The 17,965-nt window shown below is 34.8% G+C and overlaps 1 long non-coding RNA gene across 5 annotated transcripts in view; it reads left to right on the top strand.

The window, feature by feature from the left end:
- The first annotated feature begins 5,842 nt into the window (after positions 1–5,842).
- LOC127494737 (uncharacterized) overlaps positions 5,843–17,965 on the top strand; it is a 63,815-nt gene continuing 51,692 nt past the window's right edge. For 4 of the 5 annotated variants that reach the window (XR_007924959.1, XR_007924962.1, XR_007924961.1 and 1 more), the window contains exons 1-3: positions 5,843–5,957; positions 6,758–6,836; positions 7,043–7,198. This is a non-coding gene — a long non-coding RNA (uncharacterized LOC127494737). Of the gene's footprint in view, positions 5,958–6,757; positions 6,837–7,042; positions 7,199–9,103; positions 10,719–17,965 lie in introns of those variants that run through there. The other variant, XR_007924958.1, reaches the window with a different exon arrangement.

Raw genomic sequence — 17,965 nt, 5'->3', positions numbered from 1 at the left:
TATGCGCAGCTTGTCAGTGAAGCATGTCACCAAATGCTAATCCATCTGAAAGCACTGCGAGTTTGAGTCGCTTATAATGTACGATCTTTAATCGTACATTATAAGTCCCAAGATTTTTACCATAAAGAGTTTTTAAAATTAGTTTGACCGTATAATTTAATGTATTTAGGTTGATTCAGTGATATTATTGTAAATATTTTGATTTGAATAAAAGTTAACTCAGAGATTACCTTTTTTTTCACTATAGTTTTGCACCATGGCATTGCAGATCAGAGGCACATGTTTGCTCTTACAGGACAAGATAACCCATCATTTTGCAGTATAATAAAAATAAAAATCTATGAATAAATAAAGAACTCCACTAGAAAACCTCTTAGTGGCTAAAGTCTTGTGTTTGAAAATAAGTAAGTACATAAAAATGGTATTGACTAAAGGGTTTCATGTTCACTGTGCAAGCACATCTTCTCATTGTTCTTGTTTCATAGTTAACACACAAGAGTTGTGTACATTCTGGGACTTTTAGAAAATAAAAAGGGTCTATCCACAAAGGAGTAAGGAATGCAAAAACTTTGAAGCTCAATATCTCAAAACTGCTCAGATTGCAGATAGAACCTTATAATTCCAAAGTGGAGATATACCTTCTAGGGGTCAGAAAATTATTTGCCAAAAATTATTTAATGATGTTCATTTTAATGCAAAACAATAAAGTCTATTGAGTATTTCAGCAGCTTGGATATTAACATTAAGCATGTACCATTGAATTTAATAAACTGCATATGAATAAACATTTATCAATGACTAAATTACATGCAAAAGTATATGAAAATGTGCTCAAATCTCTCTGAAATATTATCTTGCTCAATGTCCATCACCATACAAGTATATACAATTAATACCAGTAAAGTATAAGAACTTTAACAAAAGTTTAACTTTATTTTATTTATTTATATGTTTATTTATTTTAAAGAAGAACATATTTTAACCTTAATGTCATTTTTCTCCATTTTATCATTCACAATTGCCTGGCAGTTAATTGAAATCTTTTCCCTTTAAAGCTTTTGACCAAAGGTCACTGTTGATGAGAAAAGGGACAATATGCAACTGAATAAAGAAGAAACAAGGATCTGGAAGACCAATATGAATAAATGTAATTCTGCTGTCAATGGGTTCAGTAGAAAAGTATGATAAAGAGAGGGCACAATCTCTAATATCAAAGAACAAAAACTGCTGTTCTCTACAAGTAACAGGCCAATATCTTATAATCCACCTTTCTCGACTGCTAATAAAGAAAAACACTGTTTATGTGGGAGCGAGGAGAACAAATATTTACACATTAATGTCAATATGCTTTCTGCAGATATGTCTGTGATGAAAGCAAATGGATGGCAGTTCTCAGACTTGAGAGCTAAGCTCCTTGCCGAAGTATTTTATGAATCAAATGAAGGGGCAAAATTTAATCCACTTCAAGCCATAAACTCACAAGCTCATAGGAATAAATCCATTTACCAGCAGCATCCTTTGTATAAACACAAGCAGAAAAGTGTTTGGTTGCAGTGATAACTAGATCAAGAGCAAAATTAGCATTACAACATTCTGGTAAAGTAAGACATATGTTTCTGTACACTGGCTAAATGGAGCCAAATGTGTTTACTGGAACAAACAAAAAATGGACTAGAGCATTCATATGTAGAAATAAAATGACAAACAAACTGCCAATTATTCTTTCTCTTTTTGAAACAGATTGGAGAAGGTCATTCTGGACTGTTCCCTTCCCATGTAAAGGTTGTTTTAAGTCACTGTGGAGTGCCCACTACCATTCAAAAGTTTGGGGTCAGTAAGATGGGGTCATGTTTCAATGTAAAACTATTACCTTTTGAACAAGACTTTAGATATAGAGCAAGGCTATAACAAGAGCAATATTATATGGCTGTATATCAGCACAGCTGTGATTCGGCCATAGACAATCACAGCGTGCTGATGTACAGCCATATCGCATGGTTACTCATGTGATATTGCGTTTATACAACAGTTTGACGGCACAAATGGGTAAATAAATAAGAACAACAACAGAGTGTCTTTAAAAACCCTCTTTTGTGAGGAACTACTTCCTTCCACCATGGATTCAAATCTCAAGTTGACAGTTTAACAGCTGAGTTCAAGCCTTCATTACTAATTCTAAAACGTCACTTTAGAACTAGTAACGAAGGAACGTTGAGTCGCTTCATTGAAACTCACTGTAATATGTAGTATTATGAGAGAGTATTATGAGAGAGAGATCACCTGAGTGAGTGTATTACCTGCATCTAGCTGATATTCTTCAGGTCAATCTTATATTTATAATCACAAAATGAATTTGAATGTCCGCTTGTCTTTGTCCTTTTAACATTTAAGACATTCCCATGACAGCACTAGTCAATGCATTTGTCAGGTGCATTTGCATTTGTCTCATAAGAATTGTCTCGGAATTATCGTAAATGCAAGTTTCCTGGGTAAAAATTGCACATGAACGCCATCCCATTTCGAAACTTGAATGCGATAATCATGACTTCAGAAGTGGGAATTATCAAATTTCCAATAGCATGTGAAGGCATCAAAAAAACAACATCCTTGTTTCCTTGTTTCAGTCCATTTCAATATAAAAATCTTTGTGACTGACTGACTCACTCATAAAGACAGTCTTTGCCACCATCTCATGGCATATTAATGTAACTTTCACTTAAGTCGAAATCACTAACAGACTCTTTCTCAATACCAAAAAATACAGCATGTTATTTATATAAAATATTTATTGAACAATAATATTTAAATTAACAACAATAGCCATTATAACAGTATAAGAAGTAAAACAGGAAATAAACACAAGCAAACAGTTCAGTCAAATGTACAAAAGCAGCGCTCTAGTTAGTACAGGACTTAAACTTAATATAGCCCTTAAACCAAATCTATTAGCTCTGGAACAAGTAATAGATTAATAAGACCAAAGATTGCCAGTTTGATATACCAAACATAAATTATACCTCATGTTTAAACACTATCTACATAAGAGCCAGCAGCAAATTCCTGAAGGACTGGCCAAGGTGAAGCTGTTCTCTGCGGGTACATGAGCGCTGAGCGGTCGCTGACAGCCTGGATCTCGCATCTCCGAAAGCGTCTAAACAAATTTTCAGATACGCGCTATATATGCATATAAATCCCATATCTGAGGTCTAAACAACTATATTCTCACCTAAAAATAACTCTTAAAACTACATTATGTTACAAAATAACAGTAGTATCTATAAAAATATGGTGGGTTTGCTCGTCCGCCATGACACTCGCTGTGAGAATGCTGACCGTGGAGTGATTCAAACGGTGAAACGGTTCCTATAGCGATACTGGTAAAGACCTCTCAGCCAATCAATATATATATATATATATAGTGAGTTGTCCCAGATAGGGGGCCTGCATGGTTAAAAAAGGTATGTGGAGTTGATGGTTCAATCATCTACTCAGAATATTCAATGTCAAATTTTCAATAAAAACAAGGGGGGAAAATGAATCTCAGTGATTGGAAAAGGAGGCATTGGAGGCTACTAATTCCTGTCCACTCCTACCTTCTCCTACAGCCTACAGTAATAAGTGAGAGGAACTCGGAATAGAAAAGTTAACTGAATATTAATAGATATTCACTGGAGAGTCAGTATGCCCTCTGGCCTTCCTCTCTAACCACTCTCCTCTGTCTAACCTCCTCAACTCTCAAATCTACCTGTGTGCTGCATGACTGGTCATTAAGCTCCAGAGAACAGAAACAAGCAGAGGAGAAGAGAAGGACAAAGGCATCGACGAGAACATGCAGCCCAGCAGCCTACACCTTAATTCTCTACATTTGTGAGTCACAATCTGATTCAGAGCTCATTAGCTTCAACAATCTCAATGGTGGAGGGTCAAATGAATGCAGGTCTTGAGGTCTGGAGGTGATCTGTACTGAGGGAAACTGGTTCATACCTCAGGTGATTCATTTAAGAGCAATATGAGACAGTTCCACATGCTTTTTTTGACAGTTATATGGCAGTAAAAAATACTTAACGTGTTTTGGGAAAAGTGCTTGTAAATGTGAAACTAGTATGTAATTTTGTTCTGCTGTGTTTGATAATGTACTCTATTTTGCATAATAGTATTACACTGTTTAGCATTGCAGAAATATATAAGTATAAAAAATAGTGTCTAACAGCATCTAATAAGCATATAAAGATGATAATGACTGAGAAACATCACATAAAAATACAACAGAAAATATTTCTGAAAGTAAGGGAAAAGATTTTTTTTTTGCTCCACAAAATTATGAGTACATTTTGTTTTAATATTAATATTAAATTCACTAAATGTGGTGGGATGTATTGGAGTGAAAATTGTGGACGCTAATGAAACCAGTTTTGGACCAGAGCAGATAGGAAAAATTTACATTGTCCCATATGACAATATATCTCATCTGCTCTGCATTCATTTGGTCTTCTGCTGTGACAATTTTGTGTAGTCTGTCTAAAATGTGAATATGTGGGCCGTGCTGTAAGGGCCTAAGTTGGCATGCTGGTGGGGGACCCCATTCTGCATGATTGCAACATACATTGTGATATTACCACCACGTTGTCCCGGGACATTCAAAATAGCTCTGTGGCCAATGATGTTTCTCCCTCTCCCTCTTACTGCAACATTGCCTTCCATTTTGTTGAAGACACATAAACTCACCTTTTGCCTTTTTTATAGTACTTGCACCTGATTGTTGAGTTTACAGTTAAGCACCTAAATGTCTGCAGACCTGATGGCCATGTTTGATCAATTGGTTTATAGGGGTGGTATTTTGGAAAGCAGTGTCTTGAAATGGCAAAGAAGTGACATTACGTTAGATTTCTGTGTCTAATGTAGAGAAGTGTGTTTAGTGTTGTGCAAAACAATGTGTGTAGTGTTTTGCAAAAAGTGTGAGGCTGAGAATGTGCGTATAGTTGTGCAGATCTGGGCTAAGGTTTTGCTCCTTCAGTGTCAAGTTTCAGTTAGTGATGGGCAGAGCGAGGCTTCGTGAAACACTGAAACAGTTGAAGCAAATGTGCCGTAATGTGTCGAAGCTTCGAAACAATCTGACACCCGTCTCCACGGTGATCCCTAGTGGTCAGAACAGTGTAAATGCCACAAAACTCATGCTAAACATGCATAAAAACACCTTTTACAAATCTATTGCTATTGTTTTATTAAAAGTAAAATCTATCAAATGCAATTAACTAATCATCTAATAAAATTAGATTCCATGAAAGTTTGCATGTTGAGAAGTACTGTAGGTTTTGTCTCGTAAGTCGGGTAAGTTACATGTTGTCTGTTGTACAAAATTTTGTCCCGATGTTCCTGTTTATATACTTCAGTGTTCAGAGATTTTTGTTTTTTTCTCTTTCACTCCCTCAGTTCTAAAGGATCACTTATGTGGACCTCAAAACAACAAAACAGCTTTCATGACCTCTTTTAACAAACAGCAATTCCATCATCATAATGTATTGAGCAGAAAGTATAGACTTGCAGATGAGACGAAAACTATCTGGGATTATTTTGATAAGCATGATTCCTATATTTATGAATCCCTTGGAATTATTTATTAAAATTAGTGGTTATGTAGAGGTTTAAAAAAAAGATCAATATGATTAACTATTACAGTTGATAACTATTATCAGTTCAAGTTAACTGCAACATAAAGAGTGCTAAGTCAAAATGATTAATTCATAAGGTGATGTTTATTATTGTTCTAATTCTGTTGGTTAACTAAAAAAAAAAATTAGATGTAATTCAAGGAGTGTCCAGTAGGGGGAACTCAAAGGCTGCCGGGAGTAGCTGACACGAACTATGCTGTGCGTCACAGCCAATACAGCTCCGCACGCGGACAGCAGCACGAGTCCGTGTCTCTTCATTTATTAATATATATTTTCCCCCTTTTCAAGGTATGGAATTTTTATTAATGCCTTCCTTGTCATAAATTAAGATTGCACAGTAGTTTGTAATGCTGTTTATTTTTGAACATGTGTGTAAAATGTGAGGTTTGATGGTTTGATTGTCATGTTAACCATGAGGAATTAATATGCTAACCACGAGGAAACCATTAAATGTTTCTTGTATCGCTACTGAAATAGTGTTCAAATAGTTATTTCATTTTATTTTAGTTTCAAATAAGTCAAAAAAATGGATAAAGAAGACTGAATGTTTAGAAATGTAAGTTTAGTGTTATTAATTATAAAACGATTATAAAAGTGAAAAGTTATAAAAATGTAACCAAAAAAAATAGTTTTAAATACCACTAGTTTGGTATTTAAACTAGTGTTATACCGACTGTGATACATCTGCATTTCTAATCTAGTCCGGATATTAATGTGATGTTTTATGCCTGGAAATGAACGTCTTGTTGTGTGCACTCAATTTAATGTTATATGCTGAAAGAAAGAAAATACACAGCCAATACAGCTCAGCACGCAGACAGCAGCACGAGTCCGTGTCTCTTCATTTATTAATATGTATTTTCCCCCTTTTCAAGGGGTGCAACAGTTACGTGGTTAATGTGACACTTTTGTGACAGTCATTTTGTCTCCTTGAGTACCTGAAGTGATATATAGTAGTCAGTATTTGTAGAATTTTCATTTCTGACCCGCTTCCCATCCCTAATACATTTTCAGTGATGCTCAAATATGATTTGTAATTAATCATGCAGAAGTAAATCATGAATAAAATTTACTTTTTTTTCCTTCAGACATCCCATCACACAGATACACTCTACTACCCTTGTACCTTAGGGAGTGTGACGCAATATCCAAGACTTGTCTGGTCTGGTAGGTTTTCAAATTTTGTTTCTCTCATGTTTTCATTGATCACCATTCTTTTATAAAATGTGTGGTTATATTTATTAGTTTTTCCTCTAATGTTTACATCAGGTTAGCACATAATTTGCCATGTTTTGTTTGCAAGAGTGTATTTGAGCTTTGATTTTTAAATTTACACAATTAACCATCTTTCTTTAAATGTACATACTTCTTAGGACAACGATTTAAAGGAGACCTGTGCAAGAGCAGTGAAACTATTCTTGAAGTCATGGAGGACAACCTCTCGCTGGCAACAAAGAGATGTCTAAACTTCAGCATCATCCTGAAGGAAACTGTGGTCATGGAGGACTGACTTTACCACTGCTTTCATGGTACTCTTTGGACTTCTCTATGCTTCTCTATTCTTCTTCTTAATATTGAGTATACAAAAGCACTAAAATACACATTTGAGGCAGTGCAAAACATTTTTGTAGGAATGTTAGGTGTGACTATTTTGTGTACTGGATCATTTTTATTATTCATTACTGAATGAAAAAAACATGGTATCACAGGACATTTTATATATTTCCTGCAAGAAATATCAAAAGGGATAGTTTACGCAAAAATAAAAACTTTCCTTTCTTCTCCAGAAGATATTTTCATAGACTGATATGTTTGTCCGTACAATGCAACTAAATGGGGTTCAGAACTTTCAAGATATATAAATATAATCCATGTGACTCCAGTAATTTAATCCGTGTGTTTTGAAGCAATACAAACAGATGTCAAGATTTAGAATGGAGTAATATTTAATCTGTTTCTTACCCAAAACTGATTGTATTGCTCTAGAAGACACAGATTAAACCACTGGAGCGGTATGTTTTTCCTGTGTGTTCTGCAGAAGATAGGAAGTCATATGAGTTTGAGACATAAGGGAATACATGATGAGAGAACTATAATTTTGGGGTGAACTATACCTTTAATAGAAATTCTAATTGTCATGATGAGGCTAATTAATAAAATAGCATTTTATTGACTTCAAAAGGCTGGACAAATCATTTTGAAAACATTTCTTAAATAGCTTTTTGGAATACATGTTTAGTTAACATTGTCTTGACTCACTGTTTTCAGTTTTTGAGTTTGGCAATGATATTGTAGTTTATGTAACATAATATTTCTTGGTACTAATTTCTAAAAGCTTTTTTTTTTTTTTTTTTTTTTTTTTTTGTTCACTCATTTTCAGACATTGAGTTCTACAGACAAAAAAAAATAAAAAATAAAAATAATAATTTTATATATATATAAAATTCAGTTTCCTTTTACTGTAAGCCATAAATTTTTTGGTTGAGTGTTGAATGTGTGCATTCTTGGTAGCATGGCAACATACTATCTAAAAGTGAAAGAGGAATTACTTTATAGAAGGTACAGTAGAAAAAAAAAAGTAACAGAATTGTTCAGGGCTGCCACTGGTCAAATGGGTCCCCTATGCACTTCAGTTGTCACCTCCATTGAAATTGCTGTCTGGGGGTGGGGTGTTGATGGTGTCCCCTACACAGACCGCACATTCTGCGTTTATGGAATAGTGGTAGTGCTTTCACTAAAATGAATCCAGCACCACTTAAGTTTACATAAAGCTTTTACTGAAATCAAAACATGAAACTGCTGCCATTGATCAACAAAAAATCCAATGGCTTCATGGCTTTTGGTTACTATATGGAAGCTTATTTCTGCCACAGAATAAAAAAAAAAAAAAAGTAACTGACTTTTTATCACACAATTCTGACTTTTTTCCTCAGAATTGTGAGATATAAACTAGGAATTGAGAGAGAAAAAAGTCTGAATTGTGAGATAAAAAAATCACAATTACCTTTTTTTTTTTTTTTTTTTTTTTTTTTTTTTATAAACCTTTCATGGGTTTCACATGCAAGGGGGGAAATCATAAAGATGCAATCCAGCACACATTCTTCCTCCTCACCCCTATCTCTTCTTCTCCCTTGTCCTGATCAAACTACTCCTCTCCTCCTGCAACTATTCCTCTAACTCACTCAGACTTTTTTTTTTTTTTTTTTTTGTTCGGCATCCACATTGAACAAAACCAATTCAAAGAGTCCCTTTTTTACTGTGTATGTCCAAGTAATGGAAAGAACTTCAACATCTATGCCTCAGACTGAGATTGGATCCAGCTATTTCTCAATATTTCAGTGATCTGTTACCTAATAATGCTTATCAGTTTTCAATATTTTTACTGTAATATATATATCATTTTTTTTTTTCTCAATACTTTTGAACTGCTATAGACCCTTTTCACATGACGTCACACAGCTTCCGGTTGGACTCGAAGCAGTGCATCCTCACTTCCGTCAGCATGGTGGAATACTAGCGCCGCTCGAATGAAGTGCACCCAATAGTTGTACATATGCCACAAATGTGGTTAGAGGATGACTGTAGTCGCCTAATTTCATGTAAATTCAAGGCGAGGTGTTCGGCAGATCTCAAACGAACTTACCGATTGGCAAGATTTGCTGCTTGAAGTCGGAGGAGGAGTTGAATACGGAGCACTGAAGCCGTACACTTTCTGCTGCCCGTAGTAACGTGCAAACTTTGCTGTCTTTATTGCAGATGAAGCTGTTTATATGTATTTGTCAGTATTTGTGAAATAAATGCACGTTTCCGACATTTACGTGCAGAAAAAACTTTTCAATGTTTAATGTACCACGTATTTCAGTGCATGTATGTACAATGAAGATCAACATAAGCTTATTCTTTTTAATTATCAAAAGGTCTATTTTTTCAGTTTTATTTCGATAAATATGACATACATAATAATAAAAATTGTTTACTATAATACTATTTCTACATGAACACTGTTAATGTTGTAAAAACTGACTCTTGTACATGGTATTTTTATTAGTAAAAAAACATCGTCATCATTCATCTCTTTATTGTAGAACAAGACTTTTTGTATGCGACATACAAAAATATACAGAGGATTTACAACAGTACTCATTGTTATAGCAGCATATGAATTAAATAAAATTATTTTTCCAGGGAATAACATTAAATGAACACATACTTCCGTTTTGTATTTTCAATACACTTCTTACAAATTATACAATCTTAATATATTGCACCAGTTCAGTTTAAACTGGTATGATGTAAAATGATCTAAAATCTTCCCACCATTAATTCTTCGGAGTATTATATGTGGATGTGCTACTTTCAGGTGTCCATTACTCATGAATAAATCTCACAAGAAACAATACCGTTATCATAGCCTACCAATTTCTAAAAATAAAGATTTGTTTTTAAATACAATATTCTTGTTATTCCAAATAGGCTAACAGATTTGTGTGCACGCACAATCATTGTGATAAAACTCTGACAGCAATTCACGGACACAACATTGCTAAAGTTTCTGCTTGTAGAAAACCCTAAGCAAGGCAGTTACAGAAAGGAAATAATAAATAACGTTACCAAAAGAAGCCGACTGTGTAAATTCTTGACATAAACAGTTCGCGTTTAAAGTTATTAAAGCATTTTCCCGAGACGTCGCCAACGCGAAGGTAAGACGGAATAACAGATCCACTGCTTTGCGGATAGGCGGTAAGTTAACTGACGTCATTGTGAAAAGGGCCTATTGTTGCTGAGTAAGAGGCTTTATACTATATTTAAGGTTTGGAACATTAGGTCTTGCTGTATTTAAGCATTTGTAAATAAGAACAGAAAGATCCATGATTTTGGTATTGGGTAAGCTTGTGTGAAAAGAAAATGTAAGCATTTTAGAAATGTGTTAATTGACCGTATATTGTGTGAAAACAACATGAATTGTATTAATGTTATGGTCACAACAGACGGATGTTGTGCCAATTGTGTTTAGAGTTTCGAAAATGTGACTACGGATTGGACAAAAGTTAAATTTGTAAGCCTCTTGTATGCTGTGTTTATTATTTAAAGTAAACGTATCAAGGGAATACTAATAGTTTCCATTTTGTTTCCAACAGTGTGGCTATTAAAGCCTACATGTCATCCCAAGAAAATACAGATATAATTTTCATATTAATTTCCTTATATCCAGTGAATACTCTGTATTAATTCTCCCTGAGAGAGTTTAAATGCATCCAGCTACACAATGTGATGCAACCTTCAGCAAGCGTCCTCAATTTGAGCACATTAATACGCATAAGATACTTTCTTTAAATGTAGACTGGGTCCGTTGATACTCTTACAAGCTTTTGTTCATCTGGGATTTACAGCACAGAACAGCCAATTAAAAAAAAAAAAAAGAAATGCTACAGAATGTTTGACACAGCCCTTCTGTCCAGTCTTTGTAGACATGCTGTTTACTTTTTAAAAAGATGACCAAACGTTTTGGAATCCAGAAGCAGAGACACTCTGTAGGATAGAAACATCAAACAGATGGTGGAAAGGTAGAGGGCATAAACACACTAAAACACTGGAAACTGCACAGAGTACCTGCTCACTGAATTGAGAGACTTTGACACCTTTATATAGTTCAACTTCTGCTTAAAAAAAAAAAAGAAGTCTATGTTCAGTGCTCAGTAATGCAATAATTAATTCCAGCTTAAACTTTATTTATTTATTTAGTATAAATTTGCATAAAAGTCTAAGTGGCAAAGGCTTAATTACACACTGCAGCTGAAGCACAAGTCTTTAAAACACATGAAATAAACAGAGAAGCAGAACCAAAATATGGCAATATATAATAAGATACTGCATATGTAGTATATAATAAAGCTCCATCACATTACATTAATGTAAATGACTAATTCAAAACCATGGTGATAAATAAGCTTCTTAGTTTAAGCTGTCAAATGAAGACATTCAAATTTCGCTGGTTGATTTGAAGAGGGTGAACATAAGCTCAATGTGCAGTTATTTTTTGTCCACTAAATGAAACACACACAAATTCAAGAAACTATGCATTATTAGTGAGGATGTTTCAGTGATACTGAAAGTTACATTGTTACCGCATTCAGTCAACTAATTTATTCAAAACACTGATTTCATTCTTGTTTTTAAACAGATCAATTGATATGAGTGAATGATTTAAACACAAAGACCATCAACCATTTTGTTCCTGAAAGAATCTGTGACAGTCTTTATTAGTAAGTCACTGAATGATTCACTTAGTCAAATAGTTCAAAAACACTGATTCATTCAAGAACGAAACACCATTAGGCTCCTGTGTGTTGCTCGGAGACAAGAAATTAATTTTGCTTTGGCTTCATTTGGAACTTGTTTCGGCTGCAAAAATAGACAAGTAACTATAGCAATATTCTGTCTAAAATGAAATATTCTGTCTAAATGTGAATCATTTATAGAACTGTGGTATAAAAGCAATATCTGACAAAGCTTAATCAAACAGGTAATAAGATCCCAAGCAGAACTAATAGGGAGTTGTCATGGCAGCACCCACTACTGTCATTGACTTATTTATCCAAGTTATAATAAAGTATTTGAATAATAAACAGGCCATATGGAATCTGAATATGCAGAAAGATAAACAGAATTAGGAGTTGTACATAGCTCTACTAAACATCCTCCAGCCCTTACATGTTTATTTATTAAATATATTGGCTAATTTAATAATGCTTTCAGATACCAATATGAACGCAGTATTACATTTAACAAATTTCACCATATGAAAAACCATTCCACAGAATTCCAGTGTATCCACCTAAATATATACTGAAATAATATTGTTTATAGTGCCTTAAATTAGTCATCTGAAAAATAATGTTCCTGTTTACAAATAACATTTGGTTGTCTGTTTTTATGCAACATGCATTGGTCTTGTCAGAGAATTTACTGAAAAGAGAGAAAAATCAAATAATCTACAGTCACAGGTAGAGCACACGGCCTTCATGCCTGAGTCGAGGGATCTATAAAGCTTGCATGATGACGTTAAGTGCTCTGGCAAGTCACAATACCGCTGGGATATGACAGCACAGTTTGTCTGTGAAGACAACTTCTGAATCACTCCTCAATTTAATGGTAAAGCCAGCCAATTCACCAGCCTCTCTTCTTTTTGTAACTAATGGGACATGGTGTTTGAAGAACACAGCTTAATATAGCAGAAATACATAGCAAGTGAGTGTTTGTGTGTCTGTGGTATCTGTGTGGCCACTGTTGACAAGGAACAGAGGGTAAGAAGCCTTTAAGGGAGCCTAGGGCGAAGGTTCTAGAAGAGGATCTTAGCAACCCTAAGCGCCTTACACACTTTAAAAGCTCATAAACATTTAATGTATCGGGGTAGGACTGAGGCTAGTGTTATCACGGACCTGTGTTGACTCAATTACGGAGAGCCCAGAGTGAGTCAAGCTTTCAGCTTGACAAACACAAACAGCTCAACTGGAATGAGGCCCCATGCACTAAAACACAATCATCAGGCACAGAAACATAAATCAAAACCACACAACTAAATTCTCAAAACACAGCTTGGGAGAAGACGAATAGGTGCTATTGCCATCAACATTTTATCTCACCATATAGTGCTTGAAGTTTCATTATCTCTTTCATCCTCTTCTCTGTGATGTTTGTATAACCCTCAGCCATCTCACAAGCAGCCCTGCTCTTCTGAAGCACCTCATTTTATTCATACAGATGTGTTTTTTTTACTGAGCTGTGAGGTACTGCCATGTTGAATTCCAGTGTATAGCAGAGCAAGAGTTTCACTGCAACTCCCAAATATAGTTTAAACCATAAAATCCTGTCAGAATATATTTTGGACTTTATTTAAACAGTGTTTGCCACAGGGCAGTCAGCTTGCATTTTAAGATGGTTCACAGTGCACTTTGAGAGGTTCTCCAAAACCACATAACTGCATGTCAAAGATGAAAAGTTGAGAAAACTCAAAATGTCAGATTTCAACAAAAGTAAATTGGTAAGCTCTGCACTATAAAAAGAATTACACACACACACACACACACACACACATCTCTCTCTCTCTCTCTCTCTATATATATATATATAACTAAAATAAAATAAAATTAAAAATGATCTGTGAACATCACCACGCAATGGAAAATAATGACAGCATAATTTAAAAACTGTTTAATAATCATTTGAAACTTAGCAAATTGGCAGCTCCAGTTGTAAGATGAAAATATTTATCTTGAACTTTGTCTTGGAAACTATGTATAAACCTTAATTAATCACTTAAAAATGAATTTATACCTGTATGATATTACGCTGTAGTCACATTGGACCATGGTTTTGTAGCAAATTAGCTCAAAATAAATATAATCATAGCTAGTTATAATTAATTATAAATATTTGGATCAGTTAATAAAATTAACTTAATGTAATAAAATTAATACTACAATCAATTAACCTGTTTGGCCAATGAACACTCAGTGTTAATTGTTTATTAATTCTAAGAAATGTTCATTTCCAGGTTATGGGAAATAACAATTTTATTGTACAGTACTACTCAGAGCATGTAGTCAGGATTGGCATAATTAGGGACTCCAGTATATGAGCATGAAACACGGACAACTTTACGTGTGACATGAACAAGACTTTATTAACTAGACTAAACACTTAAACTACTCTAACATTCACACACATACATGCATAGTTTACCAAGGGAAAGAGAGAGCTGAAGCAGAGTACAGGAAAGCAAGAAGTTACAGCATTGTTTGAAATTCAGCAGATCAACAGCCTTGAGCAAAACTGATGGTTTCAGTTTTGCTCAAGGCTTAATTATTTGATACATTAAGTATCCTTAATGTATCAAATAATGAGACTAAGTTTGATACTTGCATGTCTCGCTCATTTGAATTAAAACTGTCCTGATGCAATTTGTGGAGGCTCCCGTTGAATCTTTGCTGATATTGTCTTGATGAAAGAGAACCAGTTGGATTCAGAGGATCTTTGGTGAATGGAAGGTCTAGGCCGAAGCCTGGCACAAGCTTGGGGTTCCTTAGAAGCTTCCAGCTTCTTAGCATCATCTTCACATCAGCATTTCTCAGTAAAAGAGAAGAAGAAAAAGAGACTGTGATCTTGTGATCAGTGATTTTAAAGCGTGAAGATGCCACACCCTCTTGAGGTGTCTGAGCCAACGAGGAGTTGTCCTCTCGGAGGGAACTTTACGAGTCTTTGTTCTGTAGCAAGATGTTAGCATAAGACATTGGATTGGATGTTTGAGAGAAGAACCTTCTAGATTCTTATAATACTAATGTGTCACAGAGTTAAAAACATGTAACATTAATTAACAAATAGGAAACGGAAGTTGAGTCTGTAGATACCAAACATGCTACCCATGTGATTTTAGTTAACTATAAATTTGCAACTTTGAAACATTAATACCAAAATAGTTCAAAAGAGAGAATTAATACATAGAATAAACCCTATAAAAGGAAAGTCATGAAATGGGAAAATTGGATACATGTTTATACATTTCTCAAGTGGTTATATATAGAATATATAGGATTAAGAGGGTTTATTTGTCCTCCTCAGAAAGAATGAAGTCAGAGTCACTACTCTCTGTAAAATTCTTTCTAATCATAAAAGGTCTTATCAGTTTGTAACAGGACACCTAGTTCTGCCTGTGTGTTAAGCTTCATTTGGGATGCTAGTTGCAGTTTAGGGGGATGGGTTCACAGAACTTTGAGAGAGTGAGTTTCTGGATTATTCATTAAATATAATGAATAATTGTGTGTCTGATTGGTCCAGACGCTACAGTTTGGAAAATGGATGGATGAATGATTCAGCTGCGGGCACCATCTTCTGGCGGGACGCAGGAATTCATTCAGCGCTCGACTCTCACAGTGCATTATGGGTATTCTCTAGCCGTTGAGCACGCATTAATTGTACACTCGTTATTGCGGTGCATTGTGGGATTGATTGAGCGCACTCCATATCATCCACTATGGTGGTATAGGGGGTGATTTCAGACACAACCTATGTCACTGGGAAAACTAGGTCAAATGATAGGCAAACATGACAGAACTAAAAACACAGTGAAACAGAGAACACACTTTACAATACTGTAGAATTATATAATTCATGCCGCAATGCATGCCGGGTATTCATATACTCTTATATGAAGCTAAAAAAAAGTTACAAAATTTATGCCAAACATTGTTCACTATGAAAATTGTTCAGTATCAAAGTGTTCATTCATTTATTGTGAATATTGTTGGTCTAACATGTATTGGAATTAAGATTAACATCATATCGCATGAACATCACTGAGCATGTGCAGGTTGTCTCTCTCAGTATACAAATAAGAGGCTTGTTTTGTGGACATTGTAATGATTGTTAGTCTAAATAGATGGGTGAATTTATTATCTGAACCAGCAGTTGTAAGTCAAAACTCTGAAATGCTCCTAGAGTAAGTACAACAATATTTGTTGGGTTTTTACAGTGTCAATCTATCAAGTAAAGATCAGCGACAAATATTAAATCCAAAGTACAAATGTAAAAACACGTATGTACACAATAAGTGCACTGTATCAAATGATTAATTTAAATGTTAGCGCAAATTAGTTAGACACCTAATTTTTGTGTGTGTGTGCGGGACCAAAACTAATCAGAGTTGCATTGATGGAAATACGTTTAACGCTATTTGTTTTTCTTTTCTTTCCTTTGCTACTTCATAGATTCCTCAGAAAGTGAGCTGAACCATTCAAAACCCTTACTAAACACCTACACAAAGATGATCTGCCTAACAGACCAATCATAGATGTATTAAATGTAAGGAAGTTCACGAAAGCAATGACTAATCGGTGATGCAATGGCCGAATAGATGTAACCGAAATAAATGGAAACCATATAACTACTGAAGATGTGGAATAATAAACAAAAAGACAAATGCAAACCAAACAAACACGGAAAAGGATAACTAAACAAAAGCACAAATATTTATGGCCCAATAGGACTTAATTCTATTCTTGCTGCATTAGCGCAATGCATAAAATACAAAAGATTAGTCATATCAAATTTTACCAAAGACTATAGAATAACACAAGACACATCACATTTGTAGTGTTGTGAATGGGAGAAAGTGCAACGCACAATACTACGGAATAAGTCCCGCCTTTTAAATAAGAGCCAGTCGCCGATTGGTAAAGTCATCGCGTCACTGCAGAGGCTGTTAGAAGCTCCGGTTCCTATAGAAACAGTCAGTACACTTAGTACTGCGCATGCGCATTAGCTTGATCCAGCCTGAAAAATAGTTTTTTTTTTTTTTTTCATGATTCAAGCATTTGAACAAAATTTATGAGACAGTTGTCAGATTTCATTGGTGATTACAAATATGAAATTTAATCGAAAGCTTGACAAACAGCTTTGGAGAATTTGATGTTTCCCCATTCAAAGACATAGGAGCTGCACTTGCATGCCCGAGAGACATTTCAGAGATGGCCGCCGAGTGAAATGGCTCGTCTTAAAGGGACTTTGATTTTACTCAAAGGGATAGAGTCAGTGTCAGAGTCACTTTATCTATCAGTTATTGATTTTTTAGTATATAACAACATAAAATAGCCTAGACACTTGGAGCCTGACCCACTAAGACCTGACAATGAAAAGAGCACATATATGACACATTAAATAAAAAATATGCCAGCTATTACAAAATACATACTTTAAGTTTGACTTCACATATAAATATTAATTTTAATTGGATTACTGAACATTTATACAAAACACCTAACATGCTATATCACTTCTTAACATGCTCATAAATGCCTCATAATGAACGCCCATGATGTCAATTTAAATTACAGACACTGCAGAGTAGAGTAAGCAACATCATTCGGCAGCATGATTGCAAAATCATTGCAAATGCAAATAAGAAAAGCATAACACCATTAACACCCAAATTATGGTACAAGACCGTTATGCAAAGCCCATTTCAAACTAACTGCACAGTAAACCAACTTCAGAATAAATCAGCAAGAGGAGCTAATATGGCCATATAGCATGGCTAATAGTAGTGTTCTAAACTCATTTATTACATTCATGACAGGGCTCTGTAATAAAAAAATTGTAACTTACCAAAGACAATAAATGCTGGCCGATATAGAACCTCCTGGGAGCACAGACTCACAGCATATACTGTAGATGCCACTAAAAATATCAACCCTACAATAAGAACAACTATAATGAAAAGTTCAACCTACCCAGCAAATGTT

The sequence above is a fragment of the Ctenopharyngodon idella genome, chromosome 14 (genome assembly GCF_019924925.1).
Source record: "Ctenopharyngodon idella isolate HZGC_01 chromosome 14, HZGC01, whole genome shotgun sequence".
Taxonomy (NCBI): domain Eukaryota; kingdom Metazoa; phylum Chordata; class Actinopteri; order Cypriniformes; family Xenocyprididae; genus Ctenopharyngodon; species Ctenopharyngodon idella.
The sequence above is the reverse complement of the archived record's forward strand: the minus strand, read 5'-3'. Positions and strand labels throughout refer to the sequence as shown.